Genomic DNA, 25,372 nt, shown 5'->3' on the forward strand with positions numbered 1-25,372 from the left:
AGTTGCGAGCTCAATAGCCCCTGATTGATTGATTGATTGATTAAAAAGAAAAAAAGGAAACCACCGGAGTCTCTAGAAAATTATCTTGAAATGCGAAAATTGTGGAGCGTAGAGTAGAAGAGTGCACAGCTGGACAGCATCATGTTTGTCTCGATCAACATGTACAAATTCAAGAATATAGATGGAGGGAGCAATAATGTTCAAAAAGCTAGTGCCTGAGTAGATGTTTTGTCACAGCGTTAACAATATGCTTCCTGGAAAACTTTATTTATTTATTTATTTTGTTATTACATTTTTATTTAGCTTTTCAGAAGAGAAAAACATATCATGACATATATTCAGCAACAATGCATTGAGGAGTGCAAAGTACAGAGGTACATAGTGACTTATCCACACAGAGGCACATTTCCCAACATACATATATTAACAGAGAATATCAGAAATCATGCAGATACATCATTATCCATCCCATAAACATACAAGATACTATCAGTCAGGTGATTTAGCTGCAACATAAGCAGTAAATGGATCCCAGATATCCTTAGGCCTAGATGCTCTTGGCAGTTCCTCCCAATAACACAGGAGTTGATCCTGGCAAAAGGCAACATCTTATAACCATTGCGGAAATCTAGGCGCTGCCCTCCCAACCCAGTGCAGCGACACTCTACGCTTGGCCAACAATAGTGCCAAGGCCACTAGCCTGCGATTACACGGTTTAAATTGCAGCACATTGCCCAGAAGGCAGATAGACATGGTACAAAGCACAGGTTCCCCAACCATAGCTGTTAATGCTTCAGTTACTTTCCCCCAGAACTCCGTTACCCTGCCACAGCTACATTCCAAATGCTGAAAATCAGCTACCTCTGCCCCGCATCGACTACAGCTATCAGAATCTCGGAGTCCATACTTAAACAGTTGTGCGGGCGTATAATATACTTGATGGACATATTTATAGTGAATCAGGCGAAAATTCCCATTAGCACTAAATTGACCCGTCAATTTGCAACATGCACCTCATTCATCCTCCATCAGCACCTGCGGCGAGATAGCATTCCACTTTGCCAGGGGACCCACGCTCTCCTCCACTTCATCCGCCTGCGATGCATTATATAAACGGGTGATCATTTTTGCCCTATTTTGCGCAACGTAAATATGCTGCAGCACCGTAAGAGTAGGGGGTTCAGCAGGATAGCCAGGATATAAGGCTTTAATCGCAGCCCTCAACCTACTGTATATAAAGGTAGCCATAACCGTGCCTCCTCTGTCACCCAGAAAGGCCTGCAGTCCAATAAACTCCCCACCTGAAAAAATATCCCCCATAGGGCACTTATCCACAGCCTGCGACATTTTCAACTCTCCTGTCTCACATGTCACTGAAATCTGCCCATGATGAAGCAGCGGCATGGCTGGCGCGTACAGAGGCAACCTCCCAGCCCGTCTCCCAAGTTCCTTCCACGCATTTCGCTTGCAGTGTACTGTATCAATCTCATCTTTCTCAAAGACCGTGGCATCATTAACCACCATAGCTTTCAACGGCACCGGATGCACAGCCCCCGCTTCTACCGCCACGTGTGTCGTGAAGGGTGGAGCATTCTGCCAATATGATGCATATTTTGTTCGCGCGCACAAATAATACAACCTCATATCTGGCACACGGAACCCACCCTTTTCATATAGCAGCGTCAGAACCTCCCAGTTAATACGCAGATTTTTCCCTCCCCATACCAAGGTGATTAAAATCCCACTTAGTACAATAAAAAAGTGCTGTCTCAAGATGACTGGTATGTTGACACATAAATACAGAAATTTCGGGAGGACCACCATTTTTATCAATGCCACCCTGCCCGCAAATGTCAATGGGAGCTGTATCCACCTAGCAACTTTGTCTTCAAGTTGCACTATAGCAGTCCCATAATTTTCACGCACAACAGTCTGCGGATCCTTGTGCACCCAGATGCCTAGGTATTTGACAGGCTCATCACTCCATATCACAGGGTATTCTAGCTGCACTCTTTTGGTACATTCTGTTAAAGCAAAAAACACTGACTTGTCCCAATTTATTCCCAACCCCGAGTACCATTCAAATCTGATATACTCCCGTATCAGTTTCTCTAAATGCACCTCAGGCTCACGGACATAGAGGACCATTTCATCAGCGTACATTAACACAGCCTATAGCCTCTGCTGAAATCGAAGCGCCGCCTGTGCATGCCGCTGCCGCAGGCCGCAGGCCAGGGGCTCCAACACAAGGGCAAAAAGGAGCGGCGATAGGGGACATCCCTGCCTCGTCCCGAGCCCTATTGGGAATGCATCAGAAGTTCTACCATTTACCCGAACACGAGCCACCGGCGCCGTGTACAATACCCTAATTCAATTTGTAAATATAAAGGGCACCCCCATCCGATGTAGCACTGCCAGCATGTACCGCCAAGATATAGAATCGAATGCTTTTGCGGCGTCCAGCAGGACTGCTGCTGCAGAGAGCTGAGACTTCAAAAGGTGTATTACTGCAAATAGCGTTCATAAGTTGAGCGCCGTGGAGCAGGTCAGGACAAAGCCCGATTAGTCTGGTAAGAGCATCACAGGCAGTAACAATTGCAATCTAGTGGCAAGTACCTGAGGAAGAATTTTAACATCCGTATTCATTAACGATAACGGACGATATGAGTCTCACCTATCAGGGTCCTTCCCCGGTTTATGAAGAGTCACAATCAACGCTTCACAGAGCGTGGCCAGCAACCTTTGCTGTTCATACACTTCCTCAAACATCGCTTGAAGATGAGGTGCCAGAAGATCCCGATACTCTTCATAAAACTCCGCAGGGAGTCCGTCCGTGCCTGTTGCTTTGCCATTAGGCAATACATTGATAGCATTGCGTATCTCATCCAAAGCCAACGGATGCATTAAAAAATCCTGCTGCCCTTTGTCCAACCACACCAAGGCTATGTCAGCCAGATATTCCGCTATTTCTGACTCCTCAGCAGTTTGCCTGCACCTGTACATAACTCATAATACTTAACAAAAGAGGCTAGGATGCCCTCACTGTCACATTGCCTGACCCCATCCACACAAATTGAGTCCACTGTATTGTTTTTTTGCCCAGCGTTCTGTTATTTTTGCCGCCAGCGCCCTGCCTGGCTGCCCTCCCTCCCCATAATATCTAGCCGTCCATTTCCGTGTCAGGTGTTTCACTTTCATGTCCGCCAACTCATTATACTCAGCGACCTTTGATCTGATGCTTGCTAATGTATCAATATTCAGTACACTGTCATACTGTCTCTCGAGTTCAAGGAGCTCTGCTTCCAGGGTTTTCATAGACCCCCAAAGCGACTTAAGTACCCCAGCCTGGAGACCAATACACACCCCACGAATCGTTACCTTGAACGTCTCCCACAAAATATCCAAACCTTCCACCGTGCCTGAGTTATGTTCGAAGTACTGAGTGATAGCTTCCCTAACACCCTCACAGAACACTTGATCCTGCAAAGCTGAGGATTGCAATCGCCACTGAAACATACGTAACCCGCAAATGGATATCATTTTTAGTCAGCCAATAGTCCAGATGGGACCAAGACTGATGCACATACAAGTGGCAAGTACCCTCCCGAGTCGCAGGGTGCCTCAGCCGCCAAATATCTATAAGGGACAGGTTGTGTATCCCAGTCTGAACCGCCTGCACAGCTTTCTTGACAGTTGGGTCAGATTTAGTGTGTTTATCCAGATCCGGATTCAAGATTACATTAAAATCGCCACCACAAATAATAGCGGTCGGCTGCAGCCTATAGACTTTATTCCATAGGACATCATAAAAGGCGGGGTCATCTACATTAGGGCCGTATACATTAATAATGGTGACCATCATTCCACATAATTTCCCCTGCACTATTATGTACCGACCATCTGTATCCGCCTCGACATGGAACGGCTCAAACACAAGATTTTTATTGATCAATATCATGACCCCCCTCGCATACGAGGAGTATGACGATACAAATTTGACACTGCCTATCTAGTGGCAACATTATTTGCAGCATTGTTTGTTTAAATGAGTTTCCTGTAATAGTGCGACTTGCACATTGTACCGATCCAGGAAAGCAAGAACCTGCCTAGTTTTCTTTGGATTATTCAGTCCCCTGACATTCCACGTTAGGCATGTCACCTTACCACCCTCCACCAGTATCTGGGAAGCTCAGAAACAGAACAAGAGTTGTGCACCCTACCCCTGTGTCACATGCAATAGAACCACCCCGCCTCTGCACTCCTCCCCGCACCAAGCCACCATAAATCAAATCCCCAACAGATCCCCCCACCCACTTAAGCGTCCCAATCATGCCAAGGAACCCCAATACCAAAAAGTACAGAAACAAAGCCCCCCTCCCCACCCACCGTGAGAAGCTAACCCTCTCACTACCTACCCCATATCGAAAAGAACACTTGGGTTATTCCCTCCAGGGGGACACCAGCGGCCCACAGACCCCATGGTGGTACCTAGGGGGGTAGGGGCAAGCCAACATTCCCTCCCTATCAAATCCAACGGTCATCATACCAACAATAATAACCTAGACATTGTCGGAATCTAACACACAGTCGAGCACATATAAACTGCCCTCCACAAATAAACAGCAGAATGTAGTTCTCAACGGCCCCTCCCTTGAATGCTAAAAGCCAGAGAGATGCGGACATGTTGTAATATAAAGCAATGCAACAACGCAGAGCTGAATGTCCCACCTCCCCGCACCATATCCAATGTAAAGCCGAGCCACTTGCATGTATATATAACAGTACAACGAACAACCCCATTAGGAGAAAAACAACAGCCAAACTGTAGAGATACAAGTCCATCCCAAAATGTCCAGTGGCCATCACCACCCTTCTCACATATATCCTTACTGATTTTATTTCAGTTCACATGCCAGAGCATGACCATTGTCCCATTACTGAATCATATAACCGGTGAAAGAAGATCACATTATTGATAATAACAAACGTGCAATGTTCCACATTTGTATTGTACAGGAGCATCATAAAACCTGGATGAGCTTGCTAATCCTCATTGTCCACATCAGCACCAGCCTGCCGAGTCACAGCATGCTTCTCCAACTGCTTGATGTACTGCATAGCGTCTTTTGGAGTCGTGCAGATCCAAGGCTTGCTCCCATGCATTATCTTAAACCGAGCAGGATATAACATGGCATACTGTATTTCCATATCTTGTAACTTCTTCTTGACTTGTTGAAATTCTAGCCGGGCCTGCTGTACCGCTACTTTAAAGTCTGGAAACAATGCTACTTCCAGGCCCTGATAACTAGTGGTGCCCAGTTCCCTGGCACGCCGAAGAGCCACATCCCTGTCGCGATAATTTAAAAGTCTCGCAAGAATCGGACGCGGTGGAGCCCCAGGCACCGGACGCCGGGCAAGCGATCGATGCGCCCTCTCCACCACCAGAACCTTAGAGAAATGCTCTGCCCCCAGCATGGTCTACAGCATGTCCTCCACATAGAGCTCCAGCTTGCCCGTATTGGTGGATTCAGGCACTCCTGTGATGCGCAAGTTGTTTGGGCACAATCTCGCCTCTATATCTTCGTTCTTGGCCCTTATGACCTCCAGGATCTTGTCCATCTCAGAGCAGGACTTCATGACACGTTCCACCTTGTCCTCGGCCATGGATATACGCTGTTCTGCCTCCGTCAGGCGGACCCCGTGCTTGTCTAACTTAGCGGACATGGTGTCCATACGCAAATTTAGATTATCTATCTTTTCATCTATACTTTGAAGACTCTGCTGCATTGACAGAAGTACCTTTTCCAGCTTGGAGCTACTTCCAGATTCCATATCCATCTCCTTGTCGAAAGTCGCCTATTTTTGCGTTTTCTTCAAACGCTTAGATTCAAAGGCGAGCGTAGATTGCAGGTGCTTGTCCGGTTTCCCCATCTTGTCACCTGTACAGTCAATCCGTAGATCGTGGACTACACTCACCTACCGATCCGCAAGTGTATGCAGGGTCGCCACACTCCGTCTGGGCCGCACCTCCCCAGGGCTGACTGCAGTCAATGCAGGCAAACACACTCTACGACGCAGTACTCCCCCCAGTCGTGGAGAGCACACCAAAAACAGTCCCGCTACAGCTCTTACGCAATACCGGTGGTGTAACACTCCCCAGGTCCGCTCTTGAAGTACATTGAACACCAACAAGGCCCGGGTGTAGAGGAATAGTGAGCAGATCACCCCGCAGCGCCGCAGTTGTGCTATTGATGAATCCCCCAGCAGACATCACTCCAGGCGACCAGGCCCAAGCCTGCTTAGGAATAGGATCCGCGCCAGCCGCCTCTTCCAGCAGCAAAGTTGCTCCCCAAGTAAGCCAACCAAAGCGTAGTAGGCCCTGCCAGCCACCACAGCGCATCCAAATGAGAACCTGAAGGCATAACACCGGCCCCACAGTCCTTCCAACTTAGCAGATGCCGCCAGTAGTAGTAGCGTAGGGAGGGGATTCCCAGTTGCAGCAGGGGCGTCCGGCAGCACCTTCACATAGCCCACGGTGTCTCCATTAATATTATCCTCAGGGCGAACATATCAGAGGGGCCCCCCAGTTCACAAGAGTGTCACCACGCCATCTGTGCTCCCAGTGTCTAGCCTGTTCCCGCTCTCCATGCGTGTAATTCTCCAATTCGCCACCAATAATGCACCCAATATTTGCAGAGCCACCAAGTCGAGCGCTAACCGCATGCAGCGCCGCCTCCAGTGCCCACAGTGTCAGCAGGATGCCCAGCCGCTCTTTCATGCCGGGGCTCGCCGCAGCGGTAACAAGGTCGCACTGCCACTATTCACTGGGCTTCCGCACAGCTCCCCACCGACCTAATCAAGCCGCCGCACCTGTAGCCGCTCTCTTACGGGCAGCGCCACCTCCTACGGCTGTGATCGCAGCAGGTCCTTTGGTCTCACTCTGGCACCGCGTCTCGCTGCTTCAACGGCAAGGCCGCACCGCAACAGGCCGACCGGATTCCGCGCACTTTTCCCTCTGGCAGTCCACAGCGCGCTCACCTTCCAATGGCAGTTCCGTGCAGTGTCGGAGCAACGGCACTCGCCCCCCCAGTGTCTCCGGCACTCCCTGCACCATGGGCTTCCTTCCGCAATTCAATTAAGGCTCCGTCTCGGTCGAGTTGCGTCAGCGTCCACCACAGCTTAAAGATGCCGCCATTTTACACGCTGACACTCCGAGGCTGCATACTAGCTTTCCGCAGGGGCCGCAGGATAATAAATCACCTCATCCGACTCAGCAGGCAACGTAGATTCAAATGTGCTAACTCTCCACCGTAGATGCCCAGGGGAGGTAAAGGATAATGCACAGATGATAGCCCCGACCAGCAGAGCTGCACTAATATGCGGCCATCTTGCTTCGGGCTCACTAGTGCCCCCTTCCTGGAAAACTTTTAATGCTTCTAGGGTCGATACGGTGCCACCTTTCTTGTAACGCCCTAGGTGGATAATATTACCTCTTGTAGCACTAGCTCTGATATGCACCTGAAGAATCTTATTTTAAACAAAAGCACAAAATGCAACCTAGGATGGTAGAGGCATCTAAAGTCACAAACATCTCTAATCTATAGCATAAAACTTCAGATCATTGCCTGAAGGTAGAAACCCGTCAGTGCTGCAAAGGCATATGTAAGGCAATGCAAACTGTGCAAATCTCACTCAACATACCATGAGTGCAGCCAGGTAACCAACATGTACACAAGGACTGAAGTGGCCTGTGCAGGTAAGAGCAGTGCGGCGGTGGGGCCGGGTTGGGGGGATTCGACAGACGACCACATGGGAAAATTAAATAAAGAAATAATTTTCCCTCATCGTCGTCTGTTGAAATCACCCCCCCCGACCTGGCGCAACCCCCCCCCCCCCCCCGCACCCCACCGCTCTTACCTGCATGGGCGGCGGCTACACAAGGACAAGGCAATACATGAATTGGCTAACAACTATGATAACGTACAGTATGAATCTGAAACACATCTACTGAAACCCCTTGCAGTATTTACTTATGTATGGATAAAGATCTAGAGAGGAATAAACTCTCTGCCAAGCAACAACACAAAGCCAAGGAGAGAAAAGATTACCTCATGTTTATAATACTGTCACATTGATGGTTTAGAAAGTATGTGCCCAGCAAATATGTAAAACATGACAACAGCAGTGCTCCAGTGCAAATATTTTAACCATCCTCGTGAGCATGTGCTTTGTTCACATCCATGGAAACAGTCAAGCAAACTAAAACAAATCTATTGCCACAAAAACTGAAATATCAGTCTCAAGAGCAGTATTTCAAGCACATTTAATTACCAAATGGAACAAGGTGCGCACAATCCCAAGCCATGTTCTCTGTAAAGGTGTCCATTGGGCCAAGGGGCAGGGTTTAGCTGTGAACATCCTCACTGTATCCTTAGCAGTGCTTAAACAGAAGGATTCTGTGTCTGGCTGCGTCAAGCTACCAATGTTGTCCTTGGCAACGAGAGCCTGTTTAATTCATCTGGACCACAGACGAGGCCATTACTTCACCGTCAAAAGTTAATAATAAGGCAGACCCATGTTACATTTAAGAGCCTCCCCTTCGTATGCTTTCCTTCATTTTATTCTTGGAAATGTGATGGAGAGCTCCCACTAAAAGGAAACTGTTCACACCCATATCCTCCATCATTGGAAAAAATATAGGAGTGACGAGAGCCTTAAAGGAAAAATGGCCGCTTACTGTGAGAGGCACTGACTGGTAGAAATGGATGAAACGCCATGCAAACAGTCAGCGCGGCAGGGAAATGTGTAGCAATTAAAGGAGCTGAACAGCGTTCTGTAAATAAGGAGTAGAAATCGCAAAGCAGAAAGCAAGGAAGTAGCAGACAAATTCTTTTCCCACTGGCGTCTGAGAGTCGCTGCACCGCATGCCCATAGTTCTCCCCTATAACCCCTTCGGAGTCAGTATGTATTTGGACCTTAAAGTAACAGATTAGATCTGTAGTCCACGTTATGGGGTACTCCATCTGCATAGTGGCGTTATTAACGGTGTGGTGAAATATGAGCGCCTTACTCCAATTTATGCGTAGACCAGAGTGACAGCCAAATCTCTTCACCTCTTGCAACATTGGCAATAGATTGTGTCTGGGTTGCGCATATATAATAGCATGTCGTCTGCGTAAGCGGATATTATTAAGCTGTAGTGTGGGAATCCTAGTCCACGGTGCGCATGATATTCTCAAAGGGTGCAGGCCAAGGGCTCCGCTACCAAGGCATATAACAGCAGAGAGAGAGGACATCCTTGTCTAGTGCCTCTTGTGATCACAATTGAAGTAGATAGCAGTCCATTCACACGAACACGCGCTAGCAGCTCTGTGTATAATACTTTAAGCAATTTAACTTCCATGCGCCTCAACACAGCTAAAAGCTCCACTCTACCGAGTTGAATGCTTTTTCGGCATCCAAGAAGACTGCCGCCACATGTATGTTTCGGTCAATGCATGTAATAGTGCTGAACAGTGTGCATAAATTGCTAGTGAGCGAAACCCTGGGTTCAAACCCGGACTGCTCTGGGCCCACACACATAGGGGAGTAGGGGGCCAGTCTGATTGCCAAGATTTTGGCAAACAGTTTAGTGTCTGTATTGAGCAAGGACAGTGGTCTGTATGAGGAGCATTGCTAGGATGGTTTACCAGGTTTTAATAGAGTGATCAAAACGACTTCTCACATAGTTGGGGGCATTTTGCCCTCTCTAGCCATTTCTTCAAAGAGGGTGACCTGGTGTGGGATTAGTTGATCTTGATAGGCCTCGTAGAAGGCAACTGTTAGACCGTCCAAGTCGGACACTTATCATTGGGCATGTTTTTTAATGCTGCGCCGATCTCGGTTGAGCGGAGTGGGGCCATCAGCCGCTCCCTATGGGAGTTAGTCAGCCACTTCATGGCAATGTGGGCTAAATGTTCTTCAGCAGATTCTTCTGTATGTGGGCATCATGAGGCGTACAGCTCTGCGTAATAATTGCGGAATCTGTCCACTATCTTGGATTCTCCACACACCTGTGTTTTATTGCAACAATAATACATAGATACCACCCCTGTTGGATCGAGTCAGGGCTGCAAGTGCGGTGCTGGGCCTTCGCCCTCGCCATACACGCTAGTGGAAGCGTATTTCCCTTGGTGCATTATCTTGGATTGTGCCAATTCATTGAATGTATCTATAGAACCTCAGGCTTGGACACTCTCTGTATTGCATGCTCCAGTAAGGCCAGCTCCTTCTCCAATTTCTGCAATCGATCTCTTATAGTACGGAGCACCTCTGAATGCTTCAAGATTGTTATGCTATGGATGTAGGCCTTGAATGCTTCCCAAATAGTGGCCATGATGGAGACACTTCTGGGGTTGGTGCTAAAATAGTTGTCTATCACTTGCGCAAGTTCCTTGCAGAACACTATGTCTAGTAGTAAATACTGCAGGAAATGCCAGGTTATGGCCTTGGGTCGCATATCACTGGTCTTCAATTTCAGTCTTACTGGTGAATGGTCTGAGTATGTGCGTGGTAAATGTTTGCATTCAATTATAATAATAATCTTTATTCAGCAGTAATCAGAGCCATAAAAGAGACCACCTTTAAAATCAACATCAAATACATTTGTTAGCAGCGTGTCACCGAAATGTGAAAAGTTGCTTAATTTCCTTGTGCTCATCTGTCACATATAACATTTCTTGGCCTAAGGACAAGTCTCAAACAGTAAGTCACAGTAAAAAGTGTGCAAACATCAGCTGGAAGTTACACATACAATAAAGCTACACGGGCCTACAGCGGTCACAACCAAGTAAACCACAGTTAAAATCAACGGAAAAATCTTTTTTGGTAGCGAATTCCCTCCTCCCCCTAAAAATGTGCAAAATCACAAATGTCCTTGTGTTCTTCAGTCACATCTACAATTTCTTGACTTTAGTGCAGCTCTTAAAAAGTTCATGACACTAAAAAAAGTGTGTGAACATTAGGCAGAAGCTGCAGATCCAGTAGTGCTATATGGGCATGCCTAAATCTCATTTTTTTTAAAAACAATTTAAGAAACAATCATCTAGTATGTGTAAAATATTTACACAGAAAAACAAAGTGTAGGGTATCCTGTGAAGACTTATTGTCGCAGCCACAGGGACCTCTATCTTCTATATGTGGAACAAAACCAGAGTGGGATGCCAATAAATAGTGGAGCAGGTTCAATCTAAAACAAGTAATTAAAAATCTATCATGCGCATTTGTTAAAATAGATAAATAAGACCATACCCTGCACAGATTTCACTAGGACATGCCCCCTTACCAAGGGTTTCCTAAGCTCCTTTTCCTCCCAGGAAGCCATGGCATATTTAAAAAACAATTCTTTAAAAGTATTCTTGTCCTGTGGCTTCACTGTATCATGTCTCATAAAAAATATCTGCTTTTCCTAAATCTGTGAGGGTTTATTTAACATATCGTAACCATGGGATTTTTAAACCATGGCTGAGTGCAAAGCAGTCCAGGATTACCAATCGGTTAAAACCTGCCACCGCACTAGACCAAATCTTCACCCAACATAACAAAGGTTTGACAGCCACCGAATCCATTATGTACTTCATACCTAATTCTTAGTGTACAGAGTACGAGGGGGTACCCTGGAGTACGTTCAGTTGTCTAAAATATTTATTTTGTGCAGTCTGTAATTTGTTGCCCGCCTTATACCCCCAAACCTCACTTCCATATAAAGCATTAGAGATACAGAGGGAATGATACAACTTTAAAATTACCACCGTTGACCATGTGCCTAGTCTATGGGCATAGTTTGCAATGGCTCCCATTCATTTTTTCATGTCCAGTAGCTTCCCCTCGTGCAGGTATTTAAAATGAAGTTGTCTCTCATCTAATAAGAAACCTAAGTAAGAGAAGGCCAGGACCGTCAGTAAACTATGTGTGCCTACTTTGTATGTATTATGTCTAGTGGCCTGCTTACCAAATCCCATAATAGACGATTTAATCAGATTGGGTGACAGGTCCATCCCGTTCATAAATGACACATACCATTCAAGTAAGACCTGCAGACTCCTTGGAGTTCCTGCTAGCAGTACCGCTTCATCCGCGTACAACAAAACTGGGACTGATTTCCTGCCTAACCTAGGGGTGTCAGACTGTAAAGCAATCGAGGATGATTGTAGTCGGATAATAGATCATGTAAATAAAAAAGGAGCTATTATACATCCTTGTCTAACCCCTCTAGAGCATTTAAAATGAGCAGTAATATTCCCTTCCTGAGTGTATCTAACTACAGCAGTAGTGATAAGGTGTAGGGTCAATGAAACATTTATAATCGCTGGGTCATCCCCAAGGTCCCCAAGCAAAAGCCACAGTTTATTGCGGTTCACCCGGTCGAATGCCGCAGTGAGATCCATAAAACCCAGGAAGAGTGCTCCAGTTTTGGCTATCGCATATTTCTAATTGTTGACTTTCCTATGCGAAACCCATTTGCACCTCCAAAATAATTTTGCTGAAATATGCCCAGTCAGTAAGCCTTTTTAATAGAACCCAACCAAGAACTTTAACAGTGGCATCAATAAAGGATATAAGATGATAACAGTGGGGACTGTCCCTATCCCTTTTCTTAAAAATCAGGACAATGGTGGCCGTGGACGACGAGGGAGGCATTACTGTTGTTACTGCGGCATTTAGTACCTGGGTTAAAACTGGGGCCCAGAGATCTATATTGTCATGAAAAAGGTCTGGAGCAATACCATTGGATCTGGTTGACGGCACTTCTAGGACCAAGATCAAAGGATTGTGATCACCAAAAGGACTCTATTGAATATTAAAAGAAGATATAAACCGCCTCAACTGAAAAGAAACAAAAATAAAATCAATAATTGTTGCGCATCCCCTGCCTTTATAGGTTGGAAGCACAGGAGAATCAGGGGGATTCACAATCAAATCCCGAGTATATGTTAAACCATAAGTGTTTAGAAGAGCATTCAGTACATGCCCTTCTAAGAAGTGCTCCATGTGCAACCCCTCCCTAATCGTCCACGTGGACCAATCTCACAAGTTCAGTGCTAGGTCTGGGTATAAATGACAATTAAAATCTCCTAGTAAAATTAGATGCACCTGCGGTAAACCTTCACCCTGTATTAACTCGATGTGGCCACTTAACTCCCCAAGACTTGAAGGCCTAAGGTTCTTCAGTTTCACACCATACAAATTAATTATTGTGAACCGAAGCGATTTACCGCACATAAAAGACCTTGTGCTACTTTGGAGCGCTAGTTCAGGTACTTCACGGATCCACATATCCTTATGTCTATGAAGATAATTAAGCCTCCCCTTGCTCTTCCCGTTCTTGAACTTTCTGCTGGGCAGAAAAGTACTTTATAACCTTCAAGAAAAAAGTTATTTTCAATCTCCCAGGTCTCCTGAAAGCAGATAATGTTTAAAAATATAATAAATTGGAGCCACCTATCATCAGCAAATTTTGCGGCTAAACCTGCCACGTTCCAGGAAATATTATTTAAATTTAAATTCCCCCTCCTACCATGGGTATGGTTTAAAAGTGGCACAATGGAACCCGCCATTGGGCTACTAGGCCCAGTGCAAACAAATGATCCTACAATAAATCACATTTTCATCAATTCATTAACATTAGGTTAGAGGTTGGGTTAATACATTTTTTGTAATGGATTAGGCAACAGGGATACATATTTTTGTGTTACAGCTTGCAGTGGGATTCCCATCACAAGAAAAATTGTTGCCGGCATCATTTTCAGGAGAGGAGCAAGTGGCAGATTGTTTTTTTTAAAGTAAGTAGTTTACGTGTTGGGAAGTGGTGTTTTATCTTACAACACGCGGACAATGACAGCAGTTGGGTTCATTGTTTTTCAGCCCACGTTACATTCAGGACGTATTGGCATGCTGTACATAGATTTCCTTAAGAACAGCTGTGCATTTTTGGAATTTGGTGAGTTCATAAGTAGCCTTTTACCCATAGCCAATAGATAGCAAGCTATTGTTACTTAAAGGCTTTTTACTTCATTTGCACAACTATTTAGGCAACAGAAATCGGGAACCTGAACTACAGCAGACATTAGCTCGTTGAGTTATGCATAGTCCTTGGATATCGTGTTTTAAGATTATAGACCAGAGCGTTTTCACAGTCTCGCAGTGGGTTGGCGCATAAAAGAGTGGGCTTGGAGGTATGAGTTACACACATTATTGCATTATGTTTTTAACATTCACTTGCAGAAGCACAGCACCAATTTGGTCATGAGGACTTCATCACATAAGTTTCTATCTTTTGTTGTGATGATTTAGAGAGATGCACTGCAGGTTGTGCTCGAGATAGCATGTTCAGGGGCACATGGTCAGGTGCACATGGAGCAGCCTTTTTCGAGCACATCTAACATCAATTTTTTTATTTCACCATTCTCCTATGACAACTTGTCTTTCCTTCATCTAACGTGTCATGTACACATATCACATTTTTGGGCTTCTTAAATACCTCATGTTGAAACAGGCCGTTGGTAGATAATTTGCTTTTATGTTTTCATATGATTATACTCATTGATCAGAGTTATCATTTGCTTATAGATTCCCCTGAAGGAGGGTGCATTTAGCACCCGAAATGCATTGGGATTAAATGATGTACGCCCATTATCTGTGATCTTCTTCCACATGGAACTTTATCACCTAGAAAGGAAATTTAAGTGAATAAATCAAGATTCATGAAGCAATGAATTGATGAAAATTTAATTTGTTGGATCATTTGTTTGCTTGCATTAAGTAAATGATGTTAGACAATGTGTAATTGAATCACATACAATTAACATAGTGACTAACTTTTGTGTGACGCTTCATGAAGTGCAAGATTAGTGCACACTCTCTCTTAGACTCTCAGTCTTAGTGGTCCCTTTGATTTAGGATTGGCGGAGGATTAGTACCGCCTCAGAGAGTGCACACCGAAATATTCTTCATTAATTGTCTCTTTGGTTTACTTGTCAATTGTTAAACAATATGAGTGCAACAACAGCTGTTTTTATTTTCTATATTAGTATCTTTCTACCCCAAACAGCTGCTAGTTTGCACCACCAAGATGTTATTTGAGGACATTTTACATTTACCTGAAAACAAGGCAGTTACTAAGGTTTACAGTTCTGCTGAAGCTCAGGACATATATGGCCTGATACGTGAGCTAAGCTCCTTTGACACGGCCCAGGGGCCGGTCATCCAACAATTGCGACAATTAGAATACCTAATGAAGCAAGAGATCAATCAAAGATTGCACGCTACCACACTAGTGCAATACCATAAGGCTAGCAGGATACCATGAGGATTGAGACTAGCAATAATAATAATAATAATACTGGAGTTTTGTATAGCGCAAACAGCTACCTCAATGGCAGAGGTGTCCCGGCACTCAAGTAGCAAGTAACGCATGCCGGGTAGCTTGGAAGCTGGGGCCAGACCTACTCATTGCTAAAAAGCCATGTCTTCAGCCCTTTTCTAAAACAGGTCTCTGTGTTAGCTTGGCGTAGGTACCGAGGCAAGGCATTCCACATTTTGGCTGTTCTTGCAGAGAACGCCCTAACACACAGACGGGCTTTCGCAAAGCGGGGAACACAGATCAGATTCTGAGAGTTTGACCACAGAGAACAATTCAGCTTATAGCAGCAGAGTCTTTGTTTGAGGTGGCTGGGACATTTTCCCTTAAGAGCCCGATAGGCCAGAGTTAATGCCTTGAATTCCATTCTTTTTGCTACTGGGAGCCAGTGTAGCTCCTGTAGGTGTGGAGAGACATGATGCCGAAAGGGAATACGTCTGATCAGTCTCGCAGCCACATTCTGCACCATCTGCAGACGTCTAATTGAATATTTAGGCAGGCCGAGATATAAGTTGTTTGCGTAGTCCAGCCTGGATGTCACAGTGGCATGGACTACGGATTTGCGACAGTCTTCTGGCAGCAAGTGGAGACATTTACGGTGATTTTTTAATTTGCTGAACCACCTAGTGGATACCTGTTGGATTTGGGCCGAGAAAGAGAGGTCGGCCTCCCATCTCACCTTCAACCTTTTACTACTAGAGCTGGGAGAGAGTGGAGGGCCCATTTTTGAAGGCCACCACAGATCTGGAGCAGGCACTGGACCCTTTCCAAAAAACAGCACCTCTAATTTTCCTGAATTGAGCTTTAGCTTGTTTATGTTCATCCAGAGGGCTATGTCACGCAAACCACCTTTAAAATTCTTAACAGTCTCTGCCGTCTGCTCTTGAAAAGAGAAAGCCAACTGGGTATCATCAGCGTAAGAAATTGCCTTCACACCCCAGTTGGCAATCAAAGAAAAGAGTGGAGCTAAGTACACATTGAAAAGTAAAGGGCTCAACGTGGAGCCTTGAGGGACCCCACACCAAAGAGGTTTAGGTTTTGATGTAAAAGGTCGCAGGGCGACTCGTTGAGTGTGGCCACTGTGATAAGATTCCAGCCAGGTCAACACCTTCCCCCCGAAAGCTGAATCTTTTAATCTCTGAACCAGCAGGGCATGGTCGACGGTGTCAAACTGCAGACAGGTCCAGCAGCACCAGCAATGCTGATGCCCCTGAATCTAATGCCCAACTCATTGACTCGGCCAACTCAAGGAGGGCAGTCTCCGTGCTAAAGCCCGCCCAGAAGCCAGATTGTGTATAATGCGGGGCGGCATTACACTCAATAAAGTTGGTCAGTTGACATTCAAAACAATGATGTTTAAAACCAACAAAAAGTTCATGGGCAAATGGTATTCCATCTTGAAAAGTGTTCACTCGATCTAATCTTGTTGATAGTGGAAGAGTTATCATCCGTTCTGTCTGGTTTGGAACCAGAGATAAGTGAACTACAAGACTCCTTAAAACAGCGTATGGATACTAAGCCTTGGACGACTATCCTTGAAGAAATTACTGTCAAGCTGGATCTTTACGCCAAGAAGATTCATGAGCGTAAGATACGCAAGGTTCGTAGGGACATCACAGGCTATAAACTGGATGAGGTGTACTCTTGGGCAGAAGTTTAAGCCCAGAAACTGAATTTTTCAAGAACCAACATCACATCTTCACAGAAGAGTCTGGCGTCAATTAGTGATCCTGGGATAACTAGAGTGCCAGTTCATCTACAGCTGAGATTCCATCGAATCCAACAAGATCGGAATCAGTGACAGTACCTAAGGTCTCTTTTTAGATACCAACCCGGCTGCCAACAACACACCCACCACACAAGGAACAGTGGATGCAGCAAAACCCGCCGAGGCGGGAGATTCCACAAAAACAACTTCCACAGGTCACAGAATGAAAAAAAACACTATCGGTTAACATCTCTTCAACTCAATTGTCAGAAGTTCAGATGGAAGTATTAAACAAGGGCATTGGGTTTGTTCCTACATTTCATCCCAAACCATTTGATACTGAAGTAGCTTTTTACAAGTTTATGAAAAACTATAGAGTGTGTTACTTTTTTTCTAACCAAGGCAATTTTCGAGGCAAAAGAACAAGAAGCCGAATACTTGGAGTTTAAGCCCAAAAGCACATTTGTATCACCTATTTCTCATAAAATCATAGACAAATTTGAGACATTGGTTAAGAAAGATTTAGCACGTATACCTCCTGTTTCCAAAAAACAACAGAATTTGACAAGTAAAGAAAATTCGGCACTTATATCTATGTTATGTCTAGAAACAGTGCCGCTACCCTGCGGACGGATTGCTGCTTTTTAATAAAACTGTTGAAACTGATGTATTTCAAGTAATTGTTAAACTTAAATACCAAGGTTTGATCTATGCTGGCGGGGCTGGCTCCCTAGCGGTCTCCTGAGCACACCCCTCTGCTTTAGCCAATCACGCCGGGTGGGGGAGGAGCCATAGGCGAGGAACCTGTACTTGTGTCCGTGCCAGTGCGGGTGCGGGCACTCTAGAAATGGTGCCACTACCCTGCAGACTGCTGTTTACTCTTGCCAAATTGCTGCATTTTTAAAAAAAACTGTTGAAACTGTTGTATTTGAAGTAATTTTTAAACTTAAATGCCAAAGTTTGATCCCTGCTGGTGGCGCTGGCTCCCTAGCGGTCTCCTGAGCACACCCCTCCACTTTAGCCAATGAAGCCGGGTGGGGAAGGAGCCATAGGCGGGGAATCTGTACTTATGTCCGCTGCAGCGTAGGAGGACAGTGGACGTGCGCAGTGGGTGCGCTGGCGGCGCGTCAAAGGCTAGCCCATCTGTGCCCATTTGCTCCCTGACGGGCCCAGGGGCCATAAATCATGCCCAAATCCTCACTTATTCCTCAGAGGAACTTAGGAAAATCCATCAGGCGTCGCTCTCACTCAACCCTGTCATTTGTCCGCTACCTCTCCAAAATCCTTCAGACACAGAGATTCTTCCCAGGAATCTCAGAACCTATGTTCTACACACCCCGGGCACTAGGTACTGCCCAACTTAGGCACACCGCACTACGTATATTTTATTTAAACACCCGTTCCTTATTCAAACATCAGCTGGATGTTTTCCTGCTTCTAGTGTCCAAAAAAACAGACATCTTCCTTGTAATGGAAACATGGCTGACTCTCGACTCCACCCCTGATATCCTAGCTGCACTGCCCAACGACTACAACATCCTCCACGTGAATTGCCCACCAGGAAAGATGGGTGGTAGAGTAGCAGCGATCATCCATCGAGACCACAAATTCACTGCCATTACTCCTTTAAGTTTCCCTGCAGTGGATAACATGGTCATCAAATTAGAGTCCAGCTCTGCCCTGCTCATCTGTGTCCTGGTCTACAGGCCCCCACAGCACATGCCCCTGTTCCATTTTTCTTTGAGTGAACAAATAGCCAACCTTGTAACAAACTATTCTAGGATACTGTTAATCGATGACCTAAACTACTGGTCTAATGACACACTTGGCGGGCCCCACTCTGCCGCATTGACTGATCTTTTAACCAACCTAAACTTTACCCAGCACCTATCTTCAGCCACACACACCAAAGGACACATATTGGACCAAGTCTGGGCCACTAACCTTACAGTGTTCGCGCCCACGTTCCTACCATGTATATGGTCTGATCACCACCCAATAAAATTCACAGTAACAATTCCTATCAGTAGTAAGTCCCCCATGGCAGAGAGGGGCATGATCAGGAAATGGAGTGCTCTTAATAAATAGGAATTTCAGGGCACATTGGCCAGCTCAACACCAACATTCGGCTCTGAGGTCGATCTCCTGGAAGCAAATATCTCAGCCTGGCTACTAGCAGCTAGTGATATGCATGCCCCACTCAAAAAAACTAAAATGAGCTTCCTGACCTGAATCACAGAAATGGTTCTTTGATGAACTTAGAGAACAAAAATGTCCCCTTCATCAAAAAGAAAGGAAATGGAGACTGAACTATTCCCTAGAAGGAAAATGCCACTATTCGGAAGCATGGAAAGAATATAAAAAAGCTATCATTGTAGCCAAGGCTGCTCATTTCCCAGCTAGAATTCTAAACTCTAACAACAGGTCAAAGGAAATCTTCTCTATTGTTAATGAACTATCTAACGCAGAGAGAATCCAACTTAAAACCACACCTACCCAAGAACTCTGCGACTCTCTGAATAACTACTTTTTGGAAAAAATCTATACTATCGAAAGCCAGCATCCCAATACCCAGCTCCATTGAGACACCCCTTGTTACGATGAGGAACACTTTTACCTTGGATCATTTCCCAGCTATTAGTAACCAGTCCTTTCTGGACTTGCTGTCCAGAATAAAATCTGGCTCCCCCATGGATTGCTGCCCACCTCATATCCTAAAAGACACTGTAGTATAGAAGCTGACAGGACAACAGGATAGCTTGTAGAGTTGGTTTATTCAGCTTAGGAGAAGCACAGCGACAGGCAGCAGGCAAAGCTATCAACTGCCAGAAGGCAACATTCTACAACAAAAGCCATGGAACATAAGAACATAGGGGTTCTAAATACAGGTGCCAGGAAGGCACAAAACAGTGAATACTACATTATCCTCTTTTCTGTAAAACAAAAGAAGAAGTGTTCATACAAGGAGAAAGAGGAAAGAGAAGAGAAGAAAAGAACAAAAGAAGCACAAGAAAAGTGGAGAGAAGAAGCCAGGAAATAGAACGAGAATGGGAGAAGGGAAAAAGCACAACAGGTAGTGAAGGAGAAAACAGAAGCAAAAAGGTTATCTGAACCTGGCAGGAACCTTACACACTCTATGACTCCTGCGAAGTCCCGGAACAGAAACATCAACAACATTTCTGCCATTATCATTAATAGCAACAGTACTAGAACGTTTGTCACTTGAAACAGAGCTGGGATTGGGCTGAGAGACACCAGTGTGAGCATCATCACTACTAATTTTAACAATTTTGCAGATGTTCCACCAATCCTTATTATTTACACGTACAGCATTCCCACAGACCTTGTCAACTACAAGTGGTTGAGAGAATTTGCTCCTGCCTTTAGTGACATGAACAGGATTTTTAATCCGAACCACATCACCAACACAGATGTCATGGGCAGCAGATCTCTTCCTTTCATCAAAATAGATTTTCTGCTTCTTCTGAGCTTCAGAGACATTTTCTCTGACCAAAACATCAATTCCATCCATAACATTCATTTTTACCCACTTGGACATCCAACCCGGACAGATTTTGGTGGAGGGTTTCTACCCCTCAGGAGCTCAAAGGGGGAGACCCCAGTAGAAGAATGGGCTGTGGTACGATAAAACCATAGCATGGAACGCACAGCATTCTCAACCACACACTTGCTAGCAATGGCCCACTGGATACAGTTGTTGAGAACGCGGTTCATCCTCTCAACGAGACCATTGGCCTGGGGGTGGTAAAGGGAACTTTTCTTATGTGTCACACCACCTTGTTTGAGGAAAGATTCAAACTCACAACTGACAAATTGGACACCATTGTCAGTCATGACAACGGAGGGGAACCCCTCTCTCAAAAAGATATCTTTCAAAAAAGAAATTACACTAGCAGAGGAGGCTTCACTAACGAAGCGAATTTCCGGCCATTTGGAGTAGTAGTCAATGGCAACAATGGCAAAACGAGAACAGGAGGGTAAAAGATAAAAAGGACCGACCAGATCAATCCCAATCTTTTCCCACGCTCTTTCCGGAAGCTGAACTGGCTCCATAGGGGGAGACCTAACTTTGTGGCTTTTATCTGAGGACTTACAAATGACACAGTTGTCAACCAGAGAATCAACACACACGTCCATCTGTGGCCACCAGAACACGTCTCTCAACCTACGTTTGGTGAAAGTCTTCCCTAAATGCCCTTCATGTGCACCATCCACCAGACGCTTCCGCAAGCTCTCGGGAGGAATAAGCCTACCACACCGCATGAGAATGCCATCTTCAACAGTGAGCTCGTCAGCAACTTTGACAAAAGTTTGGAAAAGCCCAGTAACATTCTTTTCTTTGGGCCAACCAGACTTCAGATAGTCGACAACCTGTAGAAGAACAGCATCCTTTGATAACTCTTTTTTCCACTCACCCTCACTGATTGCACACATGCCTTCAAGATCCAATCCCGCAACAAAACAATCCTCAAGATCTTCGTCTTTTTCAACCTCGGAGTCATTATCAGTTAAAGGAAAACGAGAAAAGTAGTCGGCTCTGACATTCTTTGAGCCTGGCAGATAAACGACCTTAAAATCATACTGAAGAAGCTTGGTGGACAGCCTTGCAATCCTAGGGGTGTGCTCCTTAATTTTTTCCCCAGACAAAATAGAAACTAGGGGACTGTGATCAGTGCAAATAGTGAAATGACTACCCCAGAGATAAGGATTGAACTTCCTGACCGCCCACCAACAGGCCAAGAGCTCTTTCTCAATAACAGAGAAGTTAACTTCTGCTCCACGAAGTACCCTAGAGGCATATGCGATGGTGTTGTCAACTTGACCATTCCTCTGAGTAAGAACAGCCCCAAGTCCAAACCCACTCGCATCAACAGTCACGACACACTCCTTGTTGGGATCAAATGGTTTGAGAATACTTTCCCCAACAAGCTGAGATTTGATCCACTTGAAAATTTCTTGACAATTTTCATCCCAAACAAAAGGCACACTTTTCTTTAACATGTTAGTCAAAGGTTGAACCTTTGACGCGTAGTCTTTGATAAATCTCGAGTAAAATTCACTGAGACCAATGAAAGATTTTAGTCCAGATTTGTCGGCAGGTGGGGAAGCATCAACAATGGCTTTCACCAAACCAGGACGTGGTTCCACACCTGCATGAGAAACCACATGACCCAGAAATTCCATCTTTTCCTTTGAAAAAACGCATTTCTCTTTCTTTAAAACAATACCCTTTTCTTGCATGATTTCTAGAACCTGATTCAAGGAAAAGTCATGATCGTCCCTGTTCTTGCCAAAAATCAGAACATCATCCTGGAAGACAATCACTCCAGGTGTGTCCCTAAACATCTGACTCATCAACCTTTGGAAAACTGCGGCCGCTGACGCAAGGCCAAACGGCATCCTACAGTACTGAAAACTCCCAAAAGGGGATACAAATGCAGTCAAGTGTCTAGAAGATTGACTCAACACTACCTGGTGGTAAGCGGAGGCCAAGTCCAGCTTAGTGTACCACCTTGCCCCCCTGGTAAGAGACAGCAAATCTGTTATTTTAGGTAAGGGGTGTGAATCAATCCAGATGTTCTTATTGAGACTGCGCAAATCCACACAGACGCGCAAATCCCCATTCCTTTTTCTGGCGACAACAAGGGGAGACAACCACAAGGACGACTCAATGGGTTCTATGACTCCTTTTCTGCAAAGGCCCATCAACTCTTTTTCTAAATCGTCCCTCACGCTGAAAGGAACACTCCTCACTTTATGTTTTACAGGAATGGCACCATCCTTAACTCTAATTTCATGGTTGAAACCCTTAATGATGCCAAGGCCACTCCCGAAGACTCTTGGGAATTTGGAAATTAAACCCTCAATGTTGTCACCTGAAACAATTACAGCTAAACTCTCTACATCGTCATGAGATTCTTCAATACTGATCTGTTCTTTTGAGCCCGGTCTAAGAATCATCTTGAACAAACCCTGATGAAACCAACCCAATATGTTTAGGCCCTTCAGTGAAACGTACACTTTGCCAAAGATCCTCCTTCCCCTGAACTGAATAATGTCTTCAAAGAACCCAAGAAGAGCAATTCTACGCCCTTCATAAGAAACAGGGGTCCTGTCAGGTGGTAGGAGGTTCCTTTCAGGCCAAGTTACATCAAACAATTCTTGTGTAATCATAGTTACTCTAGCCCCAGAGTCTACTAAAAGGGTAATTATCTTATCACCCACACCAAAGTCTTCAAGAGGATCAACACAATCAGAAGGATCCCAAAAATGACTCCATCGTCCCGTACTACTACGACCATGTCTCTAAGGTCATCTTGGATGCCATTCATAGAGTCAGAGTCATCAGCAGTGCTTCCATAGGACTCTGAGACATTCCCAATGGTGTTGACGGTACTCAGACTCTGGGACTTGTTGCTGAAAGCAGGATTTCCTTGTTTAGAGACTTGGCAAATCTTTGCGAAATGCCCAAACTTTCCACAGTTCCGACATGTAGAGTTCCTGGCAGGGCAAAACTTGTTATTTTTATTGTGGGAAGGATTCCCACACCTGTAACAAATGTCATTTCTTGAGAAAGCATTTCTCTCAAAACGCTGAGAACCAGGAGTGTTGTTTCTATCGAAACGTTGACTGCCAACCACTTTATTGTCTTTGTTTTCCTTGGTTCTGACAACTGAAACTCCCTCATCACATTTCTTTTCAAGTTCCTTTACTTCTTTTTTTGACAGTTCTATACTCTTGGCCATACGAATAGTCTCTTCAAGTGTAGGATTGCCCAGAGTTAGGAGCTTCTGCTGAATAGACTTGTCGGAGCACTTACAAACGTACTGATCCCTAATTAATTGCTCACGAAAACCTTCAAATTCGCATTCAGCACTTAGTTGTCTTAGACAGGAAACATACGTCTCAACATCCTCCCCAGGTAGTTGTTCTCTTTTGAAGAATTTATGTCTTATGACAACAAGACTCGGCTTGACATCAAATCGTAACTCAAGTCTCAACCTTGTCTCTGTGTATTCATCTACATCCTCTTCTGCGTTGTTTCTGACCAAGGGAGGTAAATGCTTGAAGATTTCTCTACCCTCGAAGCCCAAAGAATGCAGTAGGAGACACTTCTTCCTTTCAGCGCGATATCTGGACGCGCCTATAGCCCCCAAATAAGTCTCAAAGGCATCAAACCATTTTCTCCAGATTATTGGAGGATTGCCTGGGGCCTCAAGAAAAGGAGGGGGAGGAGAAACAGATTGCATACTGGTAAAGATTAGGGATTTTACCCTTTATTGACTCTGTCGCTGCGCAAATGGAGTTGAGTATGCAAATATAATATATTTTCCTTGAAAAGGACCATGTAATAATTTGGTCCGCCACAAGATGGCACCGCCGTGTAAAACTAGAGTCAAACAAACACTAGCGTAATGCCTTTCTTCACCATATGTTTAGGCGTTATTTTTTTTTATTAACAGACAGCGCCAACATGAGGATGGTGAAGAGCGCTTCCGAGGACTTCAGACCGGCAAGATACAAGCTGGCTCAAAAACGCGTTGTCAGTACGTCGTGAAATTGACACAAAGCGGCAAGATACGAAGAGGCTCTGAGACGCGTAGTCAGGGAGACGCGTCTGGCTGAAAAGGCGCGCGTCAGGCGTAGTCAAGGAGACGCGTGTAGTTAGCGTCAGGTGGTTGCGCTGGCAACAGAGCAAAACAGAGCCTCACGCAGGCATCAGTGACGTGGCGCGCTCGCGCTGGAGAAGACGTAGCAGCTTCCTCGAGCCTCGTTAAAGCCTCGCGCAAACACTGATGACATGGTGCGCTCGCGCTGGGATGACGTTGTAGCCTCAACGTAATTAAGATAGATTAAAGAGCCATTAATTAGTTAAATTCGCGCAGAAAATCAGCGGACCACTTATCTTGCCAATGATCTTCGCTTCACCAGAGAGTTGAAACAGCTGCTCCTCATATACACTCGATCCACAGTGTACAGTCCACAGGAATACGAGGAAGGAGAGGTAAGACAGGTTCTTTTATCTTCTCCTAAGCAGCATCGTCGCCAACAAATTTGTAGTATAGAAGCTGACAGGACAACAGGATAGCTTGTAGAGTTGGTTTATTCAGCTTAGGAGAAGCACAGCGACAGGCAGCAGGCAAAGCTATCAACTGCCAGAAGGCAACATTCTACAACAAAAGCCATGGAACATAAGAACATAGGGGTTCTAAATACAGGTGCCAGGAAGGCACAAAACAGTGAAT

This window comes from Lissotriton vulgaris, chromosome 9, assembly GCF_964263255.1.
Source record: "Lissotriton vulgaris chromosome 9, aLisVul1.2, whole genome shotgun sequence".
Classification (NCBI taxonomy): Eukaryota; Metazoa; Chordata; class Amphibia; order Caudata; family Salamandridae; genus Lissotriton; species Lissotriton vulgaris.